Raw genomic sequence first — 25314 nt, forward strand, 5'->3', positions numbered from 1 at the left:
TCCTCACTAATCCTGTACTTTTCTGTTTTGCTCACTGCTCTCCTCCATGTCTTCTCTGCATTTATCTTTGTCATTTGCCCCATATTATTATACACTTACTTTCAGGTTGCTTTGTAATCTTCTTTTATTGCTTTTAGTATTTAAGTTTTGTCTCCCCAACTAAATTGCATGCTCCTAAACAGAGGCAGAGATTCTGTCTACTCCTTTTGTGTCTTTTTCAGTGTGCTGTTCATGGCTATGAATTCACTAGGCTTTCAGTATATACTGGAGCAAAGGATGGCTCCGACTCAGGAGCCCCTTTGCTTGCGTAGAAATGGCAATTTTGAACTTGGTAGTGAAATTCAATGTAATTTGTTAGGTGGCTATTAGAGAGAAGTCTCCTCCCTAAAACTTCGCCATTGAATCTACACCAAGAGAAGGATCAAGTCTTATTCAGTTAAAAAATAAATAAATAATAATGTGTGCTTTGTTAGAGCACAGTTATTCTGCTCCTCCACAAATTGGGTAACACACTTGCAACTGCTGCTTATACTATTAAATATAAGGATGTCCTTTTTGTTTAGATATGTAATATAACACATTTCTGTTCCTTGCATCATGCCTTCTAACAAGATTTAATGCTGAGATCAGAATTTTGCTTTTATACCATTTGTCTAATTTTGATTCTTTTTGCCTCACAACAGTTTTCATGAAATCTTTGTAAATATAGTGAGTGCTTTTTACATTGTCCTCCAATTCCATTTCTGATTTTCAGAATAGATGTAGAGTTGTAGGTAAGGATTACTCTTACAGTTTGAATTCTGACCAGTCTGCTATATAGAATCAGAGAGCTGGGTACTCTAAAAATCTTGCCCTCTCATCTCCCATAAATTCTATTACTTTTTCTAAAATTGAGTCGAGTCAGTGACTTATAACTTAGGAGATCAATCTTCTCTTTCTCTATTCCTGTAAAAGATGGTACAATATTGGCCACTTTCCAGGCAGAGTATGATAGTTACATAAAACGATAAATTGTATTATTTTGCTACAGCCTTGGTTTTATCTGCCAAGAATTACCCTGAAAGATTTCCCTGAGTATTTATGCTATATTCAAGTTTAATTTCTCAAGTAACTGTAACATTTTGAAGAGTTCCAACTAACGCACATTAACATACCCACTGACCAAGTTCTTCCATGCATTAGTTCTGCACATACGTTTGATTTTAATAAGAATCCCACTTTCTAGAATGACCTGGTATTGACTGCTACACATTGGTAGACTTTCTCACAGACTCCAGCATCTGAGTCCTCTCATGAATAAAATCACATATGCTGGAGCCTTCAAATAGAAAATAAAAAGAGGAAGCAAGAAAACATTTACTTTACAATGTTATATCATGAATTCTAACATTATAATCTGCTCTTAACATTGTGGCACCTTCTATCAGTCATTTAATTCCAAATGCTGGAAAAAGAAGTAACTAGGGAGTCACAGTTGGCAAAGAAACCAAAAATGAACTGTTATTGTGGTTAACTTCAGAGAAGAAATTACTCAGACCACATCTAAAACTCTTCCAATTCAGCACCTAGATCAAATTACTCTGTACCCAAAGGCTTGATTTTACCACTTCCATCATTTGCTCAAGTCCCACATATGTGTGTGTGCCTAATATATTAAGAGTGAATCCTGGCTCTGTCCTCAATAGAAATGTCATTAGTTTTTTTCTTGGGGAGGGTGTCACACCCAGCAGCACTCAGGGGTTACTCCTGGCTCTCTGCTCAGCAATTGCTCCTGGCAGGCTCAGGGGACCATATGGGATGCTGGGATTTGAACCACCGTCCTTCTGCATGCAAGGCAATTGCCCTACCTCCATGCTATCTCTTAAGCCCCCAGGAATGTCATTTTTTTTTAACAATTATTTAACTCTTAGTCCATATCCTTATTTGTTTGTTTTGGGGCATACCCAGATATGCTCAAGTTAATCCTCTCTGTATGCTCAGGAATTACTCTTGGTGGGGCTTGGGTGATCATATGGAATGCTGGAGATTGAACCTTAATCAGTTTCATACAAGACAAGTGCTCTATCCACTGTACTATCACTCTATAATCTAAAGTACAGATCTTTAAAACTATAATAATTTTATGTGCTCTTCTACTTCCCTAAGTCATTGCAAAGATTTCATTTTATAAGCTTCAAACACTAGTCATACATATCCTATGTGATTAATAAAATACATTGTTAAACCCAGAGTTAACATCCAAAACTAATTGCTATGTTTAACAGACTTCCATAAAAATAGGACATGAATAAATTATATCCATCACAATGCAAGCACCAATCACATCTATGATAAATCAACTAAGAATCAATGAATGCATACCCTAAAGACATCTCTTAGATAAATGCTTTAGTCTTGTCATAATCAAAAAGCAGCTAATATCAATCATTGACAACTACTGTCAACAACATTGGAATCTTTTAGAAAGAATAATAGTAAAATAGGATTTGTGAGTTGCCCTGTACAATAGATCTTCAATTTAGAAAGAATATTTTGAAGTGTGGAGAAAACAGGGAGAATGAATCTGGGAACAGAACTAAATTAGTCAGTATTCCCTCATTTCTTTCATTTTTCATTTCTTTCTCCTTAACCTCAATCAGAAATTTTTATATTTTTTTGAATTTTTCATTTTAAACTGGATGTAATGTAAAAAGGAAATATTTTTACATTGCATATTCCTGAAATGGCATATATTTCTGAAAATATACTTTTCATTGTATTTTAAAATTTTAAATCAATCATATTCTAGAAGAAAATGTAATTAATAATGATACTATTTCTAAATATTAAATATTTTGGTTTCACCTCTACATGATTCTACCAACTTTTCACTACCCCTGTTGTCCATACTATTTATATAAAACAGCCAATTTTTTATGTTTTTTCTAATATCTAAAATATACCTAGGGACTAAAAATTGAGTTCTCACATGACTCAGGAATACAGCTCCCAGGAGCCAAAAACATAGTGCAGAAAAGTCTTCTGCATTTCTATGTTCATTGCAACATTATTCACAATAGCTAGAGTTTTGTAACTACTGAAATGCCCCAGAGAAGATGAGTAGATAAAGAAACTGGTACATCTACACAATTGAATACAACACAACTGTTAGGAAAACTGAAGTAATGAAATTTGCTTATAAATGTATGAGAATGAAGAGTATCATTCTGAAATAAATGCACCAAAGGGAGAGGGACAGACATTAGAATAACCACACTCATTTGAGGGATATAAAAAGCAAAAAATAGTATGGTAATAATACCTAAAAACATGAGAGAACGAGGGTCAGGAGGACCAGTCCATTGTAGGAAGCTTGTCTTCCTACTATTATATTAGAGGAGTGCAGTGAGGGCAGAGAAAGGACCACTATGACAACATTAGTTGGAAATAATCATTCTGGACAAGAACTGAATCTTGATGGAAATAAAATGATATGCATGATACTCTTCAGTAACAATATTGCAAACCACAGTGTCTAAAATAAAAGGAAGAGAGAAAGAGAGAGAAAGAGAGAGAGAGAGAGGAAATCTGTCACAAGCATAGGCAGGGGGAAGAGCAGAATGGAAACTGAGGACATTGATGGAAGGAAATGTGCACTGCTGAAGGGTGTTAGTCATTTTATGACTAAAACTCAATCATGAACAACTTTACAACTGTATCTCATTAAATTTATTTATGAATTTATTAATAAATTATTTAAATTTATTTAATTAAATGATTGGTCCAAAATAACATGGCAACTGTCAAAATGCATGTTCTCTACACGCACCACCCTTTAAGACAATCATTCAAGTCTTTGTGAGGTAATCTTAAAATAATCCAAATGATCTTTCAGTAGTATTAAATGTTCCTGGGAAATTTAAACTCCCCTTTCTTTCTTCTCATTATTTATCAATATATACATCAAAGGAATTCATAGAAATTGAAAATATCTCTTTATTTCTTCTTTCTACTTAAATTGGATACTATTATATTATAGTTAAAGAGTTTTTAAAAAAATTTCCAGAATTTTACTAATTATTTAGTTGGAGTCCAATAATTATGAAATCTATAAGATAATTATATAAATATTTATAAATTATTTATAAATAATATATAATAGTCTTTCAAATGTTTAGTACTGAGCATTAAGTTTCCAGAGTAGATGAAGTTAAATAAATAACACTAACTCTTTACTGTGATTAAATCATCTAATTCTAACAAAGAATTTAAGGCCATTAAAGTAAACATCCATTAAATGCAGGTGAATAAGATTTATGGAACACATGCTATTCTTTATTTGTTGGTTTGGAAAATAATAAGTCAACATAACTTCTTATTAAATTTTTATTTAACTTAAAATAATAACCTTTAACATATAGTGTGAAAAAGAAGAAAATAATTAATGACATCCTGTAGTTTTTAGAAACTCAGAGCTAGTCAAGAAAAATAAAAAATAGGGCTAGAGCAGTCGTGCAGGCCATAAGGCATCTGCCTTGTGCACACAAGCCTAGGACAGACCGTGGTTCAATCCCCAGCATCCCATATGGTATCCCAAGCTAGGAGCAATTTTTGAGCGTATAGCCAAAAATAACCCTGGAGCATCACTGGGTGTGGCCAAAAAAATAAAAAAAAGAAAAGAAAAATAAAAAATAATAATTGTGATGATATTTTTATGATAGATGCTATTAAGATAGTACCTTTTGAGAATGAACAATCAGTTCTTCAGTACTTCCTAAGAAGGATGGGCAAGAGTGTGTCATAAAAAAATAACATCATGCAGGGACTTCAGCAGCAAACTTGAAGAATGAGAAAAGTCTGTATCTTTCTAATCTTTATGAGATCCTTTTAAAAGCAAAACATGTAATTTTACTGCTAAAAAACTTTCCCCTATACTGCTAAAATTTATGCATGTATTACAAATACCTACTGGGGAAGAAACTACAAAATTTTTGTATATCATTTAAGTTACCTTGATCTGGCACTTACTAAAACTTTGTTCTTACTTTAAAGCTTACAGTTCCACATATGTCACATATGATATCCCTATGACTGCACAGGGTCTCCCACACACACCTTTCTTTTCTAAATCCTCCATGTTTTCATCGTCCCATTTAGATTTTGAAGTTCTTAAAGAAAGGGATACTACTCTACTTAACCCCGAGACTTAATCTTTGCTCTAGCACTTGCAATGTTTGGTTTTGTAAATCAAATGAACAGAAAACAATGGGTCCATGAACTGAAAACATTCACAAAAAGGAGGAATGTCCACTTACCAGAAGTCGAAAGACAAATTATTGTGGCAAGGAAAAGGAATGAGGCCCAGTACCCAGGCAGGTCTCTGAAGACTCAGTCATATTTCTCTTACCTACTAAAGGACTACTTAGAAATGGGAAGAAATATATGGGAAAATGATTTTGAATCAGAAATTAATTTCGGGTTCTTTCCTCCGAAGGAAAAGAAAACATTGGTAGGGGCCAGGAAGTAGGTTCTTTGTTTACAAGCAGGGAAGAAGCTTTTCATTATAGTTATTTATGTGCTATCTTTCTATTTAGATGACCTGATCAGACTATTTCTTTTCTACCACTAAAACTGGAGTATCAACAGGAAACCCAAATATGAAAAGTTTGATTTTAATTTGTAGACATTTTGTTGAGATAAAAATAACTAAACAAGGAAATTTATCAATTTCTGCTGGCTCCAAAAATCTATGATTTTATAACAATACTGCTTTTATATAGGAATTTCAGAAGAGTAAATGAACCTGCACTGTAACCTGTTAAATTACAGATAACCTTTTCTAGACCTAGAATTAGTCATCATATGAAAAAAGGTTCCTTTGTCATATGCCTTTGCCTTAAGCAGGTAAAGAAATAGCTCATTGTCATCTCAAAGAATACCGAGACATTTTTTTTAAGACTTAAGAGTAGCCTCCTTCTTTTTCTCCAAAACATTATTAGTTGTCAACATACTAAAAGCATATATTCTTACAAATTAAATGTATACTATGTTGAAAGAGTCACATAAAAAGAGCTAAATCTTCATATCAAGACACAAAACCTTGAGAGAAAAAAATGGAAATGCATTTTATAGTACATTATAAAAATAATGTGATATATTATGTAATGCATTACAAAAACTAATGCCTGACCCTATAAAAAGATAAGACAAAAACTTCTGCCTTTGTAAATGGAAGATGGAGAAAGCTATTTTCCTTGGGTAAACCATTTTTCCATCTTCTACCTCCAGCAGTCCAAAGTTGTTATGGTAGGTCTTACTCTTGGCTTCAGCTTTCTACAAAGGATGATTTCCCTAGGACTTATAGTGACTTATAGCCATAATTTTAATTACATAATTTACCACATTTTTCAGCATTGATAAAACATTTACATTCTGTTTAAATTGTGGTTGGCTTTAGCTTTATTAAAATAATTACACAAATCTATAATTGACTTTTTTTCTATATCAGATATTTATTAATGAATCAGAGAACACAGAGAAACAAACTGCTTTACTTTTTCTCTCAAGCATGAAAGCATTTGAGAAAATGCTTGCTCTGGTGTTTTCTTTCCTCTCCTCTTTCTGTCACTTCTCAATAAGAAGTTACATTATAAGGCATCCACGTCACTACAAAACTTGGCTAACAAGCTATTCAGGACTAGCGTTAATTCTATCAATCTGTAAATGGAATCCTTAACATACTTTTTTGTATGTTCTCCTAAAGAAAATTCTCAGTACAAAGAAAAATCAATCATTTCAGAATACTTTCAGTTGAGCCAAATAATACTTGCGATAAAGCTATATATTTTAATAATGTCTTTTTATCTACATCTTTCATTTGAAAGCTCATAACTTCAAATATCTTTTTCTCTTGATCAATTTAAAGTATATGTTCAATATATGTTCAATAAAGAAAAACTACAAGCTTCAGTGATGCTAAGCTAAAACTTGTTATAAAAAAACTTAATTCACTGAAGAAAAATATAGATCAAAAGAGTAAAATAGATAACATAGCCTCTATTTCTTATTCCATCCATTCTATCAGTTCTATTTTTACACTTTTCTTTAAAGAGCTCCCCACACCCAAGTATGCACCTTTTGTGTTTTTTTTTGGGGGGGGTGCTTAATAGGAAAAAAAGATTCAAAGCATTATAATCTCAATGATCAAGACAAAGATTTCAGTTCAGGGGCTGGGCGGTGGCACAAGAGGTAAGGTGCCTGCCTTGCCTACGCTAGCCTTGGATGGATCGTGGTTCGATCCCCTGGTGTCCCATATGGTCCCCCAAGCCCGGAGCTACTTCTGAGCATATAGCCAGGAGTAACCCCTGAGCGTCACCGGGTGTGGCCCAAAAACCAAAAACCAAAAAAAAAAAAAAAAAAAGATTTCAGTTCAAAATAAAAAATTTGGCATGAGGAATTAGCTGAAAATAACATAGAAGTTGAAATTTATGGAAAAAAAATACTCAAGGAAAAGCAAAACGAAACAGTCCTTAGCAAGAGACTATTATTGACTAATGCAGACAGTAAATAGCTCTACCTGTGCTCCACCTGCTAACAGTTCTGACCAGAGATTTGCACTACTACATTAACTAGAACATCCCACAACCCAACAAGCACACACAAATTAAATTAGAAATAATCACACTTGACTTTCTGGACTAATAATAAGTTCAATAAGTCTCTACTGAACCAAGGATTGAGTGAACCAAAGATATAACTACTAGGATCATGTACACTTTTATTTTCAAAGCCGTTAGCTTAGAATGTAAAGGCACCATACCGGTCATTGTCCAGAGAGCTAACTTTCAATTAGTGTGTTTTCAATTAAGTAAATAAAATGTGGTAATTAAATCAAGATTTTGTAATATGTTTTTGATTTGTAATCTCATTTAAATTAATTAAATGACTCAATCCTGGTTTAGTTTTTAAAATGGCCTAGTTAGGAAGAGTCCCTGGGAGCAAATCCAGTTTTCTATCTTTAAAAATAAGGCAAAGCAATCTGGCTCACTGAAAGAAAAAAAAATTTTAATGCACCATCAAAATATAAATACAGAGGCAAGAGTGTTGGTGTAGAGGAGGGAGGAGTTTTATGGCATGATTTTGACTAAGAAGTTCTTGCGCTAGAGAGAAATAAACCAAAACACTATTTATTCAAAACATTTCTTTTACAATTTTATGAAGATTGCATGTTTGTTGGAAGCAAAAACACTTCCAGCTGTATTTTAAGTTTCTGAAGAAATTTGCAACATTTATCATTTTTCATAAAGGCTGACCATATCTCATATTAGTAGACAGACATTCCAATGCATAATTTAAGGAACAATTTACTAATGCACTTTACCACATAAAAACAATGGAGGACTTTTCCTAAACCCAGTCAGATATAGTACAAAAGATGAGATGCATGTTCTGTCTTTCCCATCTGGTAACCATTGAGATTTCAGCTATACTATGCAACATATATTTTTTCTTGTAAATCAATAAATCTGCATTTTATGGCAAGATATGGAGTGCAAAGAGAATGTTGGTGAAATATGAATCTAGAAATGAAAACCAGAATGTCATCAGACTTAATAACATAATTAGGGCACAAATTTAAAATCAATGCAAAATGTCAACAAATGCAACATTTGTGATCCTATCAGTCCTAAATATTCTCTTAAAGGGAACTAAAGGAAAATAAATGCTGTTCTATCTCCAGTCCTGGACAACAATTGTTAACTGCCAGGCACAGAGACTTACTTATTCTCTTTATTAGTCCTAAGATCTTCCCACATTATTCTAAATCCTGTTCATACCACATTCCTTTGTACACATGGCCCTTTTGTGCTGTCATTTCATTCATTTGACCAAAACTTAATATAATATTGTATATCTAGATTAAGTCCAGACTTAAGACTTTCTAATATTTCACTGGCAATCTTTCTTCTCAAAGAGCAGAACAAGTTTTCTTGAAGCTGTGGAGAGAGGCAGCACTACTGGGTTCCATTCAGTAACCGCCAACCACTTGTACTCTGACCCTAAGCAAAACACTTCATGCCTGAATTAGTTTTCATTTTGCCCACTCCCTTAAAACTGGATTAGGTAAAAAGGTAAAGGTTTTTAGCCTTAGTCTTTTCCAACAGGATTAGAATTAACGGGGTGGCGGGTGGCCGGGGGAAGGACAACACAGATGTGAAAATGTGCTCAAGTTTTTGTTGAGGGAAGAAAGAATTTACATATTTATTTTCTAGGACCCTCCATTCCCCGCAAAAATCTATTTTCCACTGAATATATCCCCTTTAAAGTACTAATGATACAAATAATTAAAGGACTGGTTCCATGTTCAGCTCTCCTGCTTAATTGTAAAACCAATGAGGTCCAGAAACATTAATTTTATTCATGGCCTCATACAATTCCTGGTGTGCAGTAGACTGTCAACCAACATTTGCTGAACAAATAACTACTAGATACAGTAAACAAAATATGAAAAACTCAGAAAACTAAAAAACACAACTTCCCTGAATTATAAACAAATTGCCAATAATGTCCATTTTTTCCCTGGGTTGATTATTAATTTTGAGGTGCTTAAAATTCTCTTACAAATAGAAAATCAGTAATAGATTCAAAACCAAAAGACTACAGTCTTATATATATATATATATATATATATATATATATATATATATAGAGAGAGAGAGAGAGAGAGAGAGAGCTAAATTTATCCTGTACATGTTTCTGAAAAATAAAGTTTTCACTTCAAGATATGATTTCAGTTAAGTTTAGGTAAAAGACACTGCCAAATTCTGAAAAGAAAAAAAAAGGCATTTTCCTAAATCATTGGAATTTAGGAAGAAAATTAGATAGTTTTATATTCCCTATTAATTATATATAATAACTAATAGCTTACCCTGTTCGTCCTTTAATACTAATCACAGCTTACAAATCTGATGGTATAACATAAAAGGTATCTATTGAATCCAAAGAATAACTAGAATAAAATAGTTTAAAAAATATATTTCTACTAAAATAGATTTGTGTGTCAGATGCCCATTGATATTTTTTGCATATAAAATAACTATCATAATACTGGGAAAGAAAAAACCATAGAAGTTGCTTGGTGAAACAGGAAGTTTGCTGATGTGGCAGATAATAGTATTAAATTTCCTAACACAGTTCCTTCATAAGTGGTTCAAAGAACTTCTGTCCTCATGTTTTCAGGGCAAAAGCTAATTTACCAGGAATAAAACTTCTTGAATAATACATCACATGAACAAGCATTTTAGAAAAAGGATGAAATGAGGAAACAAATAAGGAGGCAGTAACTTCCTCCTTTGAATTAAAGCTACAAATGAAAGGAAAGTGAATGAAATAAAATGAAAGCCTAAAAAAATGGTAGCTAACTAATGACTAATTTTGATTTTTGATATTGCCAGAGATGGAACAAATGCAAGGCATACACTCTGCTGCTGCTAATCCTGATTCTTTTTTTAAAGAGAAGATGATAATTATTCTAATGACTGGGACAATATGATAAAAAAAACTATAAAATGTTTATAATCAAAAAGAAATATTATTCTTATAATTTTATAGAGTAATATTTTTTTCAAACAGTCACTGTAAAAGAAAGGTTAGAAATACAATTGATTTTATAGATTTTATAAAGAAAAATAAACTGCTTATGAAGACTACTAGGGACTCCATTATTTATTTCTCTGGCTTAGGAAAATAAGAAAACTCAGATGAGGGACTTGTTCACTTGCTATGTCCATTTCATGTTTATTGCTTTGCAGCCACATTCCATGGTGCTCAGGGTTACTTACTCCTGGCTAGTTTCTCAGAGGTCTTTCTTGGCAGTACTCTAGAGTACCAATGGGACTAGAGAACCAAACATGAAAAGTGTGCATACCATCCGATTCAACTATTTTCTCAGCATCTATATCCATTTTTTAAGAAGTAAATAAAGGGCTGGAAAGAAACTCCATGGCCTGGTGCATACTCTTGCCATGTGGGAAACCTAGACTGAGTCCCTATGTATGTAGTCTCCAAGAACTATGAGAAGTGATTCCCCATGAGAACAAATCTAGGACTATAGGGTATAGTCAAAATAGCCCTCTTCAATAAAAACCTCAAGTAAGTCAATAATATAAGGGTGCAGAGCTATGTACAATATGAATAAATTTCCTTCTATTTTGACATTTTACTCAGTTTATCTTTAATAGAGATCCAAATAGACTCCTTATGATTCAAAAATCTCAAAGCTAAATCTAGAGTACAAAAAAGAACATAACGTCTGCATAGTATCCCTCCATATGTCTTAATCCTGAATGGTATCAAACCTATGTAATTTTATACATCAAATGCTTTCCAGATGTGACACAATTTTAACACAGACCAACATCAACTTTTTTGCTGCACTCTTCTCCTGTGATCATAAAGATGATTCTCTCTGCATACAACACTACAAGTGGCTTATGTTCAATTTTCCAAATTTATCATTATGCTACCATCTCAAAACTGACATTGTCTTCCCATATTAAACAAACTATTGCATATACAACTTCTTCAATAATAATGATCATATATACATACAAGAAACTACACCCCCACTTCTAAATTGTAATTAGTGATGGATCCAAAGTATGGTTGATCTTTTCCTCCTCTGTTCTGGGTTTTCCAAAAGACAGTAAAAGTGATCCATCAATTCCTATGAGAGCTTTACCATGAGAACAATTGAACCTGGCATCTGTTTTTTTTTTTTTTTTTTTGCTTCTAAATATTGCTAATAACTAGAATTGTTTAACATTAACTGAACCAGGTAGGGAAACTTTTATACATACATTTTATACATTTTTACATAGTGATATATGTTCTATAACATGTAATAGCACACATATTTTAATATGTATTTATTGTATACGTATGCATGCATATATGTATATAATGACATATGCATATTGTTTACATAATATACATATTCATAGAAAATAATATACATATTTATACAAAATATTTTTGTATTAATTAAGTCAATTATGCTTGCATTTTGTGAAGAAGTGAAAGGTGATGGATCTGTTTTTATCTGGTAGAATGTGCTAATAAAATAATAAAGTCAGTTATTGATCTGGTCCTTTATTGTTTTGAATAGCTCTCCTTGGTTTAATTTGATATGGAATTAAAATTGGGGTAAAGTATTTGTAGTAAATATCTTTGAATTTAAAATAAGATTGCTAATAACTAGGAAAAAAATTAACACCATCCTGCCATAAAAAATGTTCATATTAGGAAGTCAACCAACAATATCATTTGAGAAGAAATTTCTAAAAGTATCTAACAATGACAGTTTAATGAAAATACATAAATTAAATATTCTAGAGTAAAGGAAAAAAATCAATAACTTGCTGCCAGTGAGAAAGAATGGTATGCAAAAAGGCTCTAGGTAATGACACGTGAGCTTACTACTTAATCTGTCTCACAAAATTAACGCTTAAATAATCTGACCTCGGCAGTGCCTTGTTCCTATTCCACCCCAGAATGAGAATAACCATTGAGTGGTAACTTGTTCTACCCTTTTTCTGCAAACTTATTTATAATTCTCTTCAACAAATGGTTTCTGCTAGCTCCAAACAAGAAGTACCAATAGGACTTTGGAAATTGGAAGAGCAGGGAAAAAAAGGAAAAGTGGAGTTTTTTTCTCCACACTACTCCTAGCAGTGACCATCTCTACTCTGTGTGCTGACTTGCTACAGGTTAATCCCCCCTCCCTGGTCCCAGTCTCCTAGGCAGCTCAATGACGAGGACACCAACATCTCTCCTTACTCTTACAGCCCTCCTAATGGCATGAGTTACTGTAAATGCTAATGCTTAAGTTGCCTTCATGTCATTTGCCTTTTGACCTGTTTTAACATCATTGTAACTACCTCTCCTCATGAATTCCTTTCTAGTGGGCACGCAGTAAGGAGTCCTATTTTTCTGGAAACTGACAGATAAATGTACTCTTTGATGTTTGACTAATTCATTGCTCAAGAATGTCAGGTTATAACGATAACAGTATGAAGCTTATCAAATATGCTATCATTTAAAATATGAATAAATTTCAAGTATTATTATGATTCTCATTCAAAAAATGAGAAAGCATTGCCAACACTCAGAACTAAGTATGAAATCCTATATCTCAAAGACATTTGTAATGCATGATAACTGCACAGAAAGATAATCATCTTTTAAAAAGATTAAATTTTCCATGCTGAGCACTAAAGACATCTTTCTCAGTAGATCTTCTAATAATAATACTCACCCATCTAGGTTTTTATTTTCTTCTCACCATTTCCTTAGTCAGTCTATCAAATTCTTTTTTTGTTTGGTTGGTTTGGTTTTTTGGGGGGGAAGGGGGGCACACCCGGTGATGCTCAGTGGTTACTCCTGGCTATGCACTCAGAAATCATTCCTGGCTCGGGGAACTAGATGGGATGCCAGGAATATAGAACCGAGGTCTATCCTGGGTCAGCCACATGCATGGCAAATGCCCTACCACTGCGCTATCACTCCAGCTCCTCAGTCTATCCAAATTCTGACAAGCAGCCCAGTAGCTGTGTTTTTCTCTAGTATCTGATTTTCCTGCAAACTTAACTATATACTCCTTCACTAGATCAATATGATTCTAACAATCATCAAACATATATATGTATTTATTTTATAACAAAACAAATTGTCATCTGTTCATCAGCTTTCTGAATGACAACCACATTCACAGAGAGGTAAACAAGAAGTTATCTGAAACATACACCAATATACATTTACATAAGAACATTCGGTATGGTTTGGGGGGGTTTGTTTTGGTTTGGTTTGGTTTGATTTTTGAGCCACACCCAATGGTGCTCAGGGGTTACTCCTGGCTCTGTCATCAGAAATTGCTCCTGGCAGACTCAGGAGACCATATGGGATGCAGAGGATGTAGCTCAGGTCTGTCCCGGGTTGGCTGAGTGCAAGGCAAATCCCCTACCTCTGTGCTAACATTCCAGCTCCTAAGAACAATAGGTATCTATTAAAAGAAAGACAATTTCAACATTACTGCTTTCTCTAGGAAATAAGCCAGAAGACCTTATTAAGAACTAATATTTTCATTCAGATAAGCTCATAATATAGAAAAAGTATTTTCTTCTGCCAGGACTGTAGTTATGACCTATGAACATTCATTATGCTATTCTACCAAAAGGAGGGAACAAAATATATCTATGTTGATGCACAATAAGAAGTCTGTAAATTCATGAATGCAAATAGTTACTATATATATATGTATATATATATATATATGTATGTATGTATGCGAGGTGAGTGACCCAATAGGAAAGTAACATAAAAACCATACGATGGCAAGCAATTTGTTGTCATCATTTTCTGGTGGATGTGATGAATGCAAGTGCTTGGTGGTTACCCAAGGTGCCAGCATCACATTGAATTACCACTGGACTTTAAACTTTCCCATCACCTTTCATAACTCCAAGTTTTATCATCTTATTATCTTTGCTTGAACTATTTACCACCATATATCATATAAATATTGCTTCAACTAAAAATCACTATTACTAATTAAAACAAGAATATGAGAAGCTAGCAGATAGTAGAGGAGCTAATGTGGCACAGCCAACCACAGTTCAGTGACTTGGATGACATATGGTCTGACCACCCTTAGCACCACTCAGGGTGATCTTTGAGTGCAGAACCAGGAATGGGCCCTAAAAACTACAGGTCTAGCCCCCAAATCAAACCAAAACCAAACAATTGAAATACCTGAGTAGAAAATCTATTTAAGTCAATTTGTATCAAGGCAAAATATGCTGATATAATACTAGAAATGTGTATATGTATATTTATATATGATTTTAAAATGGACTACAGTCTAAGTAAATACAACCATGAAGTAAGTCATAAAATAAAACTAAAGTTTTCACTTTGTTGCATGCACATACACACATATTACACATACCCTTTTCTATGGTATCACACCAGGCAGTTCTGGAGAGAGAGAGAGCATTTAGTGTTGGAGATTCAACTCAGGGTGTCACACTTGCTAAGTATGTGCTATACAACTTAAGCCACATCCTTACTACTTTTCCCAATAAAGATATTATAATGCTGTGGATGATACCAAGACATATTTCTATAATACACAGTAAACATATATTTAAAGCCATAGCCTAAAGCTGAGATCATAATATTAAGTATCTCAAGTAATAAGGAAAGAAGGCCAGGAAGTCAAATATAGATATAGATTAGATATAGATATAGATATAGATATAGATATAGATATAGATATAGATATGTCTAGGGCCAGAGAGATAGCCTGGAGGTAGGGCATCTGCCTTACATCCTGAAGGATGGTGGTTCGAATCCCGGCATCCCATATGGTCCCCTGTGCCTGCCAGGAGTGATTTCTGAGCCCAGAGCCAGGAGTAACTCCTGAGCCCTGCCAGGTATGACCCAAAAACCATTATAAATATTATATATATATATATGTATATATATATAATGTTAGCCAAATAACAACTCCAAAGTCATGTTGATTTTGGTGATTTGAGAACTACTAAAAAAAAAAAAAAAAAAGCTCCTGTAGAACTATAATAACACCAATGATTTTAAGTTGTTTACATTATCCCAGTCAAGTGGCTAATACTATGACATGTAATTGGACCAGAAAAAGGATTTAAAAAAGAACTCCTCTCCCCTCAAGAAAAAATCACTATCATCAAATTGGATCAAAAGCCAATTACACAAAAAAAATCTTATCTACTAACAATGTCACAGAATGCAATATGGAATAAAATAACATTGTGATAGTTTGTTTGCAGAAAATGTTATATACTTTATTGTCATAGAGATAACATGGTGGCAATATTGATACTGTTTGTGCTTTTGGTGTACAAAGTTGCTGTACCTCAGCAGCACCAATATCAAAGATCCTCCTCTAAAATCTTATGTTACTTCTGGTCCCACCTCTTCCCTAGACCAATCCACCACCAAACACACACACACACACACACACACACACACACACACACACACACACACAAGTTTTGTTTTCAAAGTCTGAGTTTATTTTGACTGGTATATATATTCCCTTAACAAATACTTTTTTAATATTCTAGTGGTCCAAATAGTTTCAATCCACTTTGTTTCTCCCCTCTAATTTTTTCTCTACCTCTCTGTCTCTTCGAAGTCTTGTCTTTCCTCTCCTCCACCCCAATCTGTGCTGTTTCCTCTCCTAAATACCTTAAGTATATCCGAAATGTATTATGCCTAACATAAAAGGAAATTTTATTTTACTTGGCTTATTTAAATACTGGCCTCTTAACTGGGCATGCCAATGCTAACCATAGAGTCTCCCTATACAAGATTTGAACTTAAACGATTCCTTTTACATTAAGTCATAGTACCAATCAACAGCTGGAAGAGCTCACGGACTCCTCCCACAGCTAAACTAAGTAAGATGGTAACCAACTAACAAGGCAACAAATTTCTATATTCCAGCTTCCATTACCAAATTGCAGAGTTCTGTCCTGTGCTGCTTCTTGTGACACAGTTTAAAACGTGAAATAAATTGTCAAATAAATAAATTGTCATTTTACATCTTGTTGACAAAATGCATGACTATTTAGCAAGTTCTCTAAGAAATGCTTTAATCAAGTAAAGATGAGATTTAAAACAGCCAATTTGGCAAGGATACAAGACAAAAATCATCCCTAAGAAAATGACCTTTGGTTTTTCTTTTCCTTGAAAATATAAACTATATATAAAAAGACAGTTGTTTTGTGCTGGATTGTTCTCATTTATTTAAGCTGTTTGGCAGGTTTACCTAGTGGCAATAATAGTGACTGCAGTGAAGCCAGGGATCCACATTCAACTTGACTACCCACTAGGCTAACTTTGACTAGATCACATATCTAAATTGCCATCCTCTCTGTTTGACTCCCGGAAAAAGTGATCCTGAATCTAAAATGGCAACACTACTCAGCTTTCTTTTCCTTGAATAGGAATCCACTATTGGCAGTATAGGTGTGTACGACATACCATAAAATTTTAATATGATAAAGAAAGCAAAAAATAGTCCTGAAAATTTGCAAGGGAGTTTAGAAAAAAATTAAAGTAATAAAAAACATTTCTAATGATAAAGAAAATGGATAACAACAATATAGTAACTCTAAGTTCTCTATCACTATCACCCAGCAATTATCAAAACTGAAATAAATGATTAAAAAATATTCCAGGCAAATGCTGGAGAAAAGTTTCATGTTTCCAGTCCACTGGTCATGCTAAAAGGGCTCCTAAAAAAGATAAATATTTTATTTCTAAGTTATTTTAGAAGCAGGTTGACTCTATTTCCTGTTCACTGTTTACCTGGATTCATTTTCAGTTTAGCATTCATTAGGCATTAAAACACAACAAGAGGTGCAGTGATGATGAGATAAAGTCTCAAGGCCATTACTCTTCCCTGGAGACTTACAGGGAGGATCTAGGATAAGTGGAAGATAGTTTCTTTTACCTAGTTTAAAAGGAAGAAATAGGAAGTCACCATAGCACTCTGCAAATAAAAGAGAATAATTTTTCAATTTGTATTATGTCCAACTTTTCATTTTTCTATTCAAACGCTAGATCTAATCAAATTGGTGGCATTTCTGATTTCTCAGATTTTCTTTCTTGTAGAAAGGAAAACCCAGTTTAAGTGAGGGAGTACTAGCACTCATGACTGTCACCAATACCAGTAGAATGGACACTTGAGGAGTCAACAGCCCTATACTCAAATACACCAGTCTTAACCATGCCAAACAATAGTAATTAAGAACATCAGGGTAATCCTGTCACCTCCCCAGAGAACGTATCCTCTAAGACTCTGAAATCAGCTTGGAAGATTAGTAGCAGTTTTACTCCCAATTTTCCTATTCAAAAACAAACAAAAAAAAAAAACCAAAAAATAAACACCTAAATTTATCACACTCAGTCACAAAACTATGGGCCCTACAGCATAAAGACCTTTAAAAAAGGAAAAGTCTATTTAGATGAGCTTATTGCTAAGCAATTTATTTAAGTTTGCAAAACTTTAACAATCACTTTGCTTTACTTGTTCAGTTTGTTATCAATCACCTAGCATTTGCTATGAATTGTGGAGTTTTCAAGCCCATCAAAATTTTAAAAACTATGTATGTCATCCATGAAAGAACAATTAGATCATAACAAGAAAACTCTTTCCTCCCCTCCATCTGTACTAAGTGATAGTTCTAGCAAAATCTTTTCCATTTTTTCCAAACACTTTCACCCACGTTGTTTTGCCAAAAATTACTGTAGTTTGCCCTCATCTTTTATAATCATTTGAAAAAAAAGCATTGCTCAATAACTTGCAGAGTAACAAGAAACATTGATTTTTTTTTATTGTAGTTCCCCTACTGACTTCTTTGGTGACTCCTGGGATGTCACTTAACCTCTCTCTACCTCAATCACCAATCTCAAAATTAACTATAATAAAACTTTTTTTTTATTCCAGCCCACTGAGGTATTAGAACAATGAATCTGATAGGTTATCTCTAATTTACTTTGATCTCTATAGGGAAAGTTTCCATAAAAATAAAGACATTGTTGTTATTATTATAATTGAGGTATTTGCAAATGGAGTTTCTTGATGGAGCCCAGTCCTCAGATACAGACAGAGAAGAAAATTCTACTAGTCCTCTAGGGTGCAGTTTCCTCCTGGCAATTATACCCATAACCACATTTCCTTATTACTGTTACAAAAGATAATAGTTCAAGGGAAGGCATAAGGCAAGTTCAAAATATATGTACTGTTTCTTGTCAATGTAAGATATTGAAGTTGCACATTTGAAACCAAAGGCTCTAGGTAATTGAGGGTAGCACATGTGCTCTAAATCAATGTAATATTTGTTAGCCATGTCAGAAAGGCAGAGGCGTCCCTAAGGCTGAAGCTTTCACCCAATTTTGAAAATAATTTAGGGAGAACAAATGGCACAATTATAAAGGTAACTTGGATCCAAATCCAGGAATGCTACAAAGCAATGAGGAAAACAATTTCAAGGCTATATGGCTATCCATCTTTCCTTACCAACAAAGATCGTAGAGCATAAGGTACAAAAGGCACAAAAGGAAAAAACTGAGTTTAGGAATAAAACAATATTAACTAATATTAATTAAAAATCCAGAATATTGGAGCAATGTTTCCTTGAGTCCATATATAGAAAATACAATTTCTCTATTAAAAACTATGAGAATTCATAGACAGTTCAACTTTAGGCATTTCATTCCTCAGACTGATTTTTTTTTTTGTTTTTGGATTTTTGGGGCCACACCAGGTGACATTCAGGGGTTACTCGTGGCTATGCACTCATAAATTGCTCCTGACTTGGGGGACCATATGGGATGCCTGGGGATTGACCCACAGTCTGTCCTAGGTCAGATGTGCAAGGCAAAAGCCCTACTGCTGCACCACCACTCTGTCTCCTCAAATTAATTTTTTTCATGGAAAAGAAGAAAACTGACTTACATTATGAAATAATAGAGACACTAATTTTCGTTTTGCATTTTGGCCACATTCAAAGATGCTCAGGGCTTACTCCTGGCTCTGTCTTCAGCAATCCATCTTGGAGGGACTAAGAGGACCATAGGTAGTACTGGGTATTGGACCCATATCTACTATAGACAAGGCAACTATAGACATCTACTATAGATAAGGCCCTACCTGCTACACTATCTTTCCAGCCCCCACCCAACTTTCCTTTAATGACAGGCATCCCAACAGTCATCACACTGCTCAATTCCAAAAAGCATTTCTCAGTGTATGATACAGCTGTTTAGTACATAACCTCTGAAGAACTTATGTCATAGAGCTATCATACCATAAACCTTAAAACTCAGGGTTCACACAAGTCAATTACTTAAATAGTTTCTTATAGTTTCTTTTTTTAATTTTTAATCTTGTAAATTATTTTCATTGATGATAATGGTTGTATATTATATATCGCAAAATTCAAATTAAGCACCAGTTCAGTTTCAAAGCACAAAGTTTAATGAGTGTCCAAGTAAGTTATTTGAGATGCCTGTTAAAATGCTGATCCATCTGCCTCCCCTTCAAAGGGGAGGCATAGATGTATTAGGCCAAGAAAGGGGGGCATTTTCAACAGGCACTCCCATCCCCTCCACACACAGGTTAACTCTCTTGAGGCTGTTTCCAGACTGTGTACAAGACTTCTGGCTGCAGACACCAAATTGGAAAGCAAAAAAAGAGTAGTATGTGACTATAAAGTCCTAAAAAAACAAACAAACAGAAATGTGGTCCTCACGCCAAGACCAATCTCCACTTTTCTTTCTCGCCCTGCCATGTGATGCAGCAGGAGAAAGCTTCAGCCAAAAAACACATGTGTATAGTGAATCCTAAAAAGCAAACTCAATCCAAATCCACATTTAACCATTCTGAACTGTATCACACTTCACAGATCTTTAAATAGCATTTGACTAGAAACATCATACCCTAACTGGCCAGGGGATTCTTCAGGTTCTATTGCTCTATCCAAATGATCCAAAATGACCTCAGTTTCCACTTTGCATGCTCATTTAAACACTTTTCTTCCAGTTGAACACAGAAAAATTAAAAAGAAAACATAAACATTGGCATAGGTGACTTGAGGTTGCTTGACCTTTCCGAAGGAAGAGTTTTGGCAAAGTTGACTTGGCAGCTCCCTGGAAGGCAAGGCCAGGACACAAAGAGGAAGACAGGAAGCCGGGAGCTGGCCATGTGTCCTTGGCAAGCAGTAGTGCAGCAGGGTGAACCACCTCATCCCTGCCAAACCAGAAACAGTGGGGAAAGCCCAGATAATTGGCAAGTCACAGCTGGCTGCAGTGTACAACCTACGCTTTAAATGCCTGATAAAGTTAAATGGTATGCCAGACCCTAATCTACTTAAACTGGATCCAACTTTACTTTTGGAAACTTAATTTACTGCCATTGGTGCTTCCTTGAGGAAGTGGTGTAGCACTATCCTAAAGCAGTAAGAACTGGGGAGAAAAAAACAAGTGAAGGTGTATCACTGAGGTAAAGTAATACCTATAGTCATTTTGCTTTATGAGAGTCATAGGTGTCTGAGCTTTTCATTTTAACTGAGCCATTACAGTTGCTCATGTATTTTCATTCAGAGAAAATTCTGTTGTCTGAATTGCATACTGAGTATGAACATTAGTCCATTTGGGGGCTCCAACCACCAAGAAATTTTTTTAATATTTTCATCATTTTATTTTTTAAATTCTTGCTTGTACATTGACTCAACATTGATATACAAAATAGTATGAAATTTCAGGAACTTAATTGCAAATCTGTTATGTGTACAATAGTCACCAATCCCACCATCCAGCCTTAGTGCCATCCACACCCAAAAAGAACCCTTTGCTCAGTTCTTCCTAGGCAGCAACCTCAAATGTTTTGTTTGTTTTGAGGTCCACAGCCAGCAAAGCTTAGGGGCTACACCTGGCTCTGTGCTTAGGAGCCACACCTGGTGATACTTATACAGTGCCAGGATTCAAATCATTGTCAAACCATGACAAAGATTTTAACAAAACACTATAATAGTATACCCAGGATACTACAGAATTACAGTCATGGTGTTTGACTCATATGCTAGAGGGCTCAAAATTTTCTAATATAATCCTGTATAGTAATATAATATCACTACATTCTAAATCTTTTACTGCTAAACTAGGGAGTCACATAGGGAGAAGGAGAGCAGAGGGGATTGTGCAAATAAACTGCTCCTCATTGCTTCTGCTAACAGCGTGAATCCAGGGACCAAGGGCCTGGATCTTAATTTTCCCCTTAGAGAATTGTCTGCAGGCTTGGTAAGAGCAATTAAAGGGTATGCTCGGTGGTTGGGCACGTTTTCTTTTTATTTTTTGTGAAACTGTTCTATTCCTCTCCAAAACTCACACAGAAATTTCAAAGTGGCTTCTGTTTCTCTAAATATCATAGCCAATGAAGTTAGATGGAGAAAAAATTGCAAATTTGCGCCACAGAGTTAGGAGAAGAGGAGACAGCAAATAAACATAATCCATTGTTTCCTGCCAGCAATTTCTTAGTTGGCAGAATATTTATTCTTTGAGCAACTCGGCACTCCCATATGACTGAATCTATTTTTATGGAATTACTAAGAGAAGTAAAAATGCAAGAGCAAAATTCAGTACCTTCCAATAACTATTTAAAATGAGTAAAAAATAATCTTCAAGTCCAACACCAGCTCAAATTCAAAATTATAATTTATATAAGCCCCAATTTGCCTTACTCTTCCCAGACTCTAACTGACTTTGGACAGTAAGTATAGCTAACTTTAAAAATTATCTTCCCCTTTCTCTTTAGGTCACCACTTTTTAGCTCCAAGTCACCCTTTCTAGGTTTTTCTTTCTAATCTATATATTATCATTTTATATGGTGATACTGAAGACAACTATCTCAAGTCTATTTCTCATTCATAAGCTCTTTCAGTGAACTCAAAGACCTTTGTAGTTACAAAGATTACCATTTGCAGGGTTTGGACAACTGTTTGAAGCCCTATCCTCTCTTTCAACAGTTAAATCCACCTGCTGTTGTTAGTACTCAAGCCTGGTACACTTCTACCTCCACATCCCCATCCACAATGCCTGTCTCCATTCAATTTCCGAGGCTGAAAATGATAACACTGTGGAAACACACTCTGCCTCCAACCTCTACCTAGACCACTGGCCTAGACTCTACCTCTCAGGTCCACTCTGTATTCCCAGCTGAACCGCCACCAAATCCCATACCTTGACCTTTCTCTTTCTCGTTTCATTTGACAATAGCTTTGACCTCCTCAGACCACTAGAATTCATTAGAAGCCATATTTGATCCTTTATTCTGTCACTTGGCATAACATAACATCACTTCACTCCTTAGATATCTCCTCGTTGCTCAGTACAATCTGCAACCCCACTTAATCCCATCTTTCACAAAGTGATTAAACAAGCCTTCATTTTTACCTCTCTAAAGCAAAAATATGAGCTTATTTTCCAACACTTAAGCTTTAGAATGTTTCTTAAAATTTCTGTAATATACTGCACAATTATGGGTTGAAGCCACTGAATTTTGTCCATCTTATCCAGACCTAATTTTCTCCTATCTAATGTGAAATCTATCTCTTTCTCCCACAGTTCCTGGCTCATATGTCCAACTAAACTTTTACAATGTGGGTTTTTACACTGAGTTACAGTTGGTTGTTTATAGATTGCTTTCCTCCATAAAATCTCCTGATAAGGAAGTGAATCCTATATAATTTGGGCATTTTACTTAAACTCTAGAAACTATTATCTTAGTTATGCTATATATAAGAAAACTGAGATATCAGAGTATTAATACCCCCAAATGATTAAAAAAAACCTAAAAGAATTCTATATAATGAGCTAATAGTTTGTGTTTAATTTATATACAATGTTATTTATAACTATTGGTATAGCTTAGGTTATAAGCTTGTTTATGTTTGTGCTTTTGATTTACAAAGTACCTTTACCACCCCAAAGGACCCAAAATGCCCTCCCAACACAGTGTCACTTTCTCATTCACCTCCTCATCCCCAGCACCCCCCTTATTCCATGCTTAGTAATCTCAGTTTTGCTATCCAAGGCCAAGGATTTGTTATCATTTGATACTATTTCCTTGTTTTATCTCTTAATATCAGGAATGAGTGACATCACAAGTATCTGTCTTCCCACTGGCTTTGTTTGTTTGTTTGTTTGTTTGGTGACCACAACAGGTGGTACTCAGGGTACTCAGGTATTCCTGGCTCTGCTCTCAGGAATTACTTTTGGCAGTGCTCAGGGGACCATATAGGTTGCAGGAATTGAACCCAGGTCGGGCTTAGTCAAGGCAAGATATTTGCTATTTTCTATGGTTCCACTAATGGCCTATCTCACATAACATTACACATTCCAGTTCTATTCATATTTCAATGAACTTCATGATTTCATCCATTTACACAATGCATTTCTACAAATGCATAATACTCTACAACATTTTTATCCATTCATCTGCCTTTGAACACTTAAGTATCCATATATTAACCTGACTTGTACTTATAATATTCCTCTATTAGTATGTTTACAGAATTAAGTATCTACCAGGTTCATGTTTATCACTGGAGCTCAATCTAAAAGTGAATAATAGATGATTTGTTCCTGTTCTTCTGGAGCTTTACAGTTTAGTTTATAAACTTCTGTATACTTGCTGGCAGATCATGTAGACTATTTTAAAATTATAGTAGGCAATATCCACTACTATTAGACTTTGAAAATGAAATTCGTATTTTATACATACACAAATTTAGCTGTGTTATGGTCAAGTGGTTTTTGTTTGATTTCTGTTTCTTAGTGAATAAAACACTTGAGAAAAGAAAAAAAATCACAGCAAATGTATTGTGTGACTGTGATAAATGGAATAAAAGGCCTATAGTCTAGCAACATAGGTGTTGCAACAAAATAACATGGGGGCTAAAACGATGAGACTGCAGCTTTAAAATTCTCTGTTGTCTACCAGCTTTCAAGAGAGCTGAAAAGGATTTATTAAGGCTTGTGTTGGGAGCTGGGCAGTAGAACAGAACTTCAGATTGAAAATTACTTTGTGGTTGCACCCCATATATTGAATGGTGATGGAGCCCAACTAAATGAGGATTCCCAAAAGAAGTCCATAGAGAAAACATCAGAATGGTTTTTTGTGACTAAAATCTATAATTCAGAGAAGAAAGGAAGTCAATTTTTAAAAACCTCAACCAAGACAAAGTTTCTAAGTGGAAAGACATGAAGTTGAAGATCTTGTCTTAATACATATAGGTGTGTCATTTGTATACTTGTCTAATTTATCCAGCAAATGTGTAAGCAAACATCTATCTACAAAGATATATCATAAAAGATAATGTCATAGTCTTTAAGGAAAAAAAAAACCCTTCACAAAGTCAATTAAAACCAAATTTAGCTTTAAAACTCTATGGCCTCAACTATTTCTTAGGTTTGCTGAAAAGGGCCTATTGACTAGCTTTGTGAGCTGAACAGTTGAATACTACTTTAGATAGAAAATTATTTCTTTCATTCTATAAGAATAATTATCACGGCGATCACACAATTATTATAATTATATCTGTAAGAACTGTTATTGGAAATTTATCCTGAAACAGCTTCATGCATTGCAGGGGACATTTATCTTTTTTTTTTTTTTAATGATCCCAACACAAGTGTCTTTTTGTAGCTATATAAATGACTTTACCTCTT

General features: G+C 34.5%; 1 protein-coding gene across 4 annotated transcripts in view; it reads right to left on the reverse strand.

The window, feature by feature from the left end:
- The window catches only part of NFIB (nuclear factor I B), a 261031-nt gene that overhangs the window by 115813 nt on the left and 119904 nt on the right, over positions 1–25314 (reverse strand). The gene's annotated exons all lie outside the window — the stretch shown is intronic.

The sequence above is a fragment of the Suncus etruscus genome, chromosome 1 (genome assembly GCF_024139225.1).
Source record: "Suncus etruscus isolate mSunEtr1 chromosome 1, mSunEtr1.pri.cur, whole genome shotgun sequence".
In the NCBI taxonomy this organism is placed as follows: Eukaryota; Metazoa; Chordata; class Mammalia; order Eulipotyphla; family Soricidae; genus Suncus; species Suncus etruscus.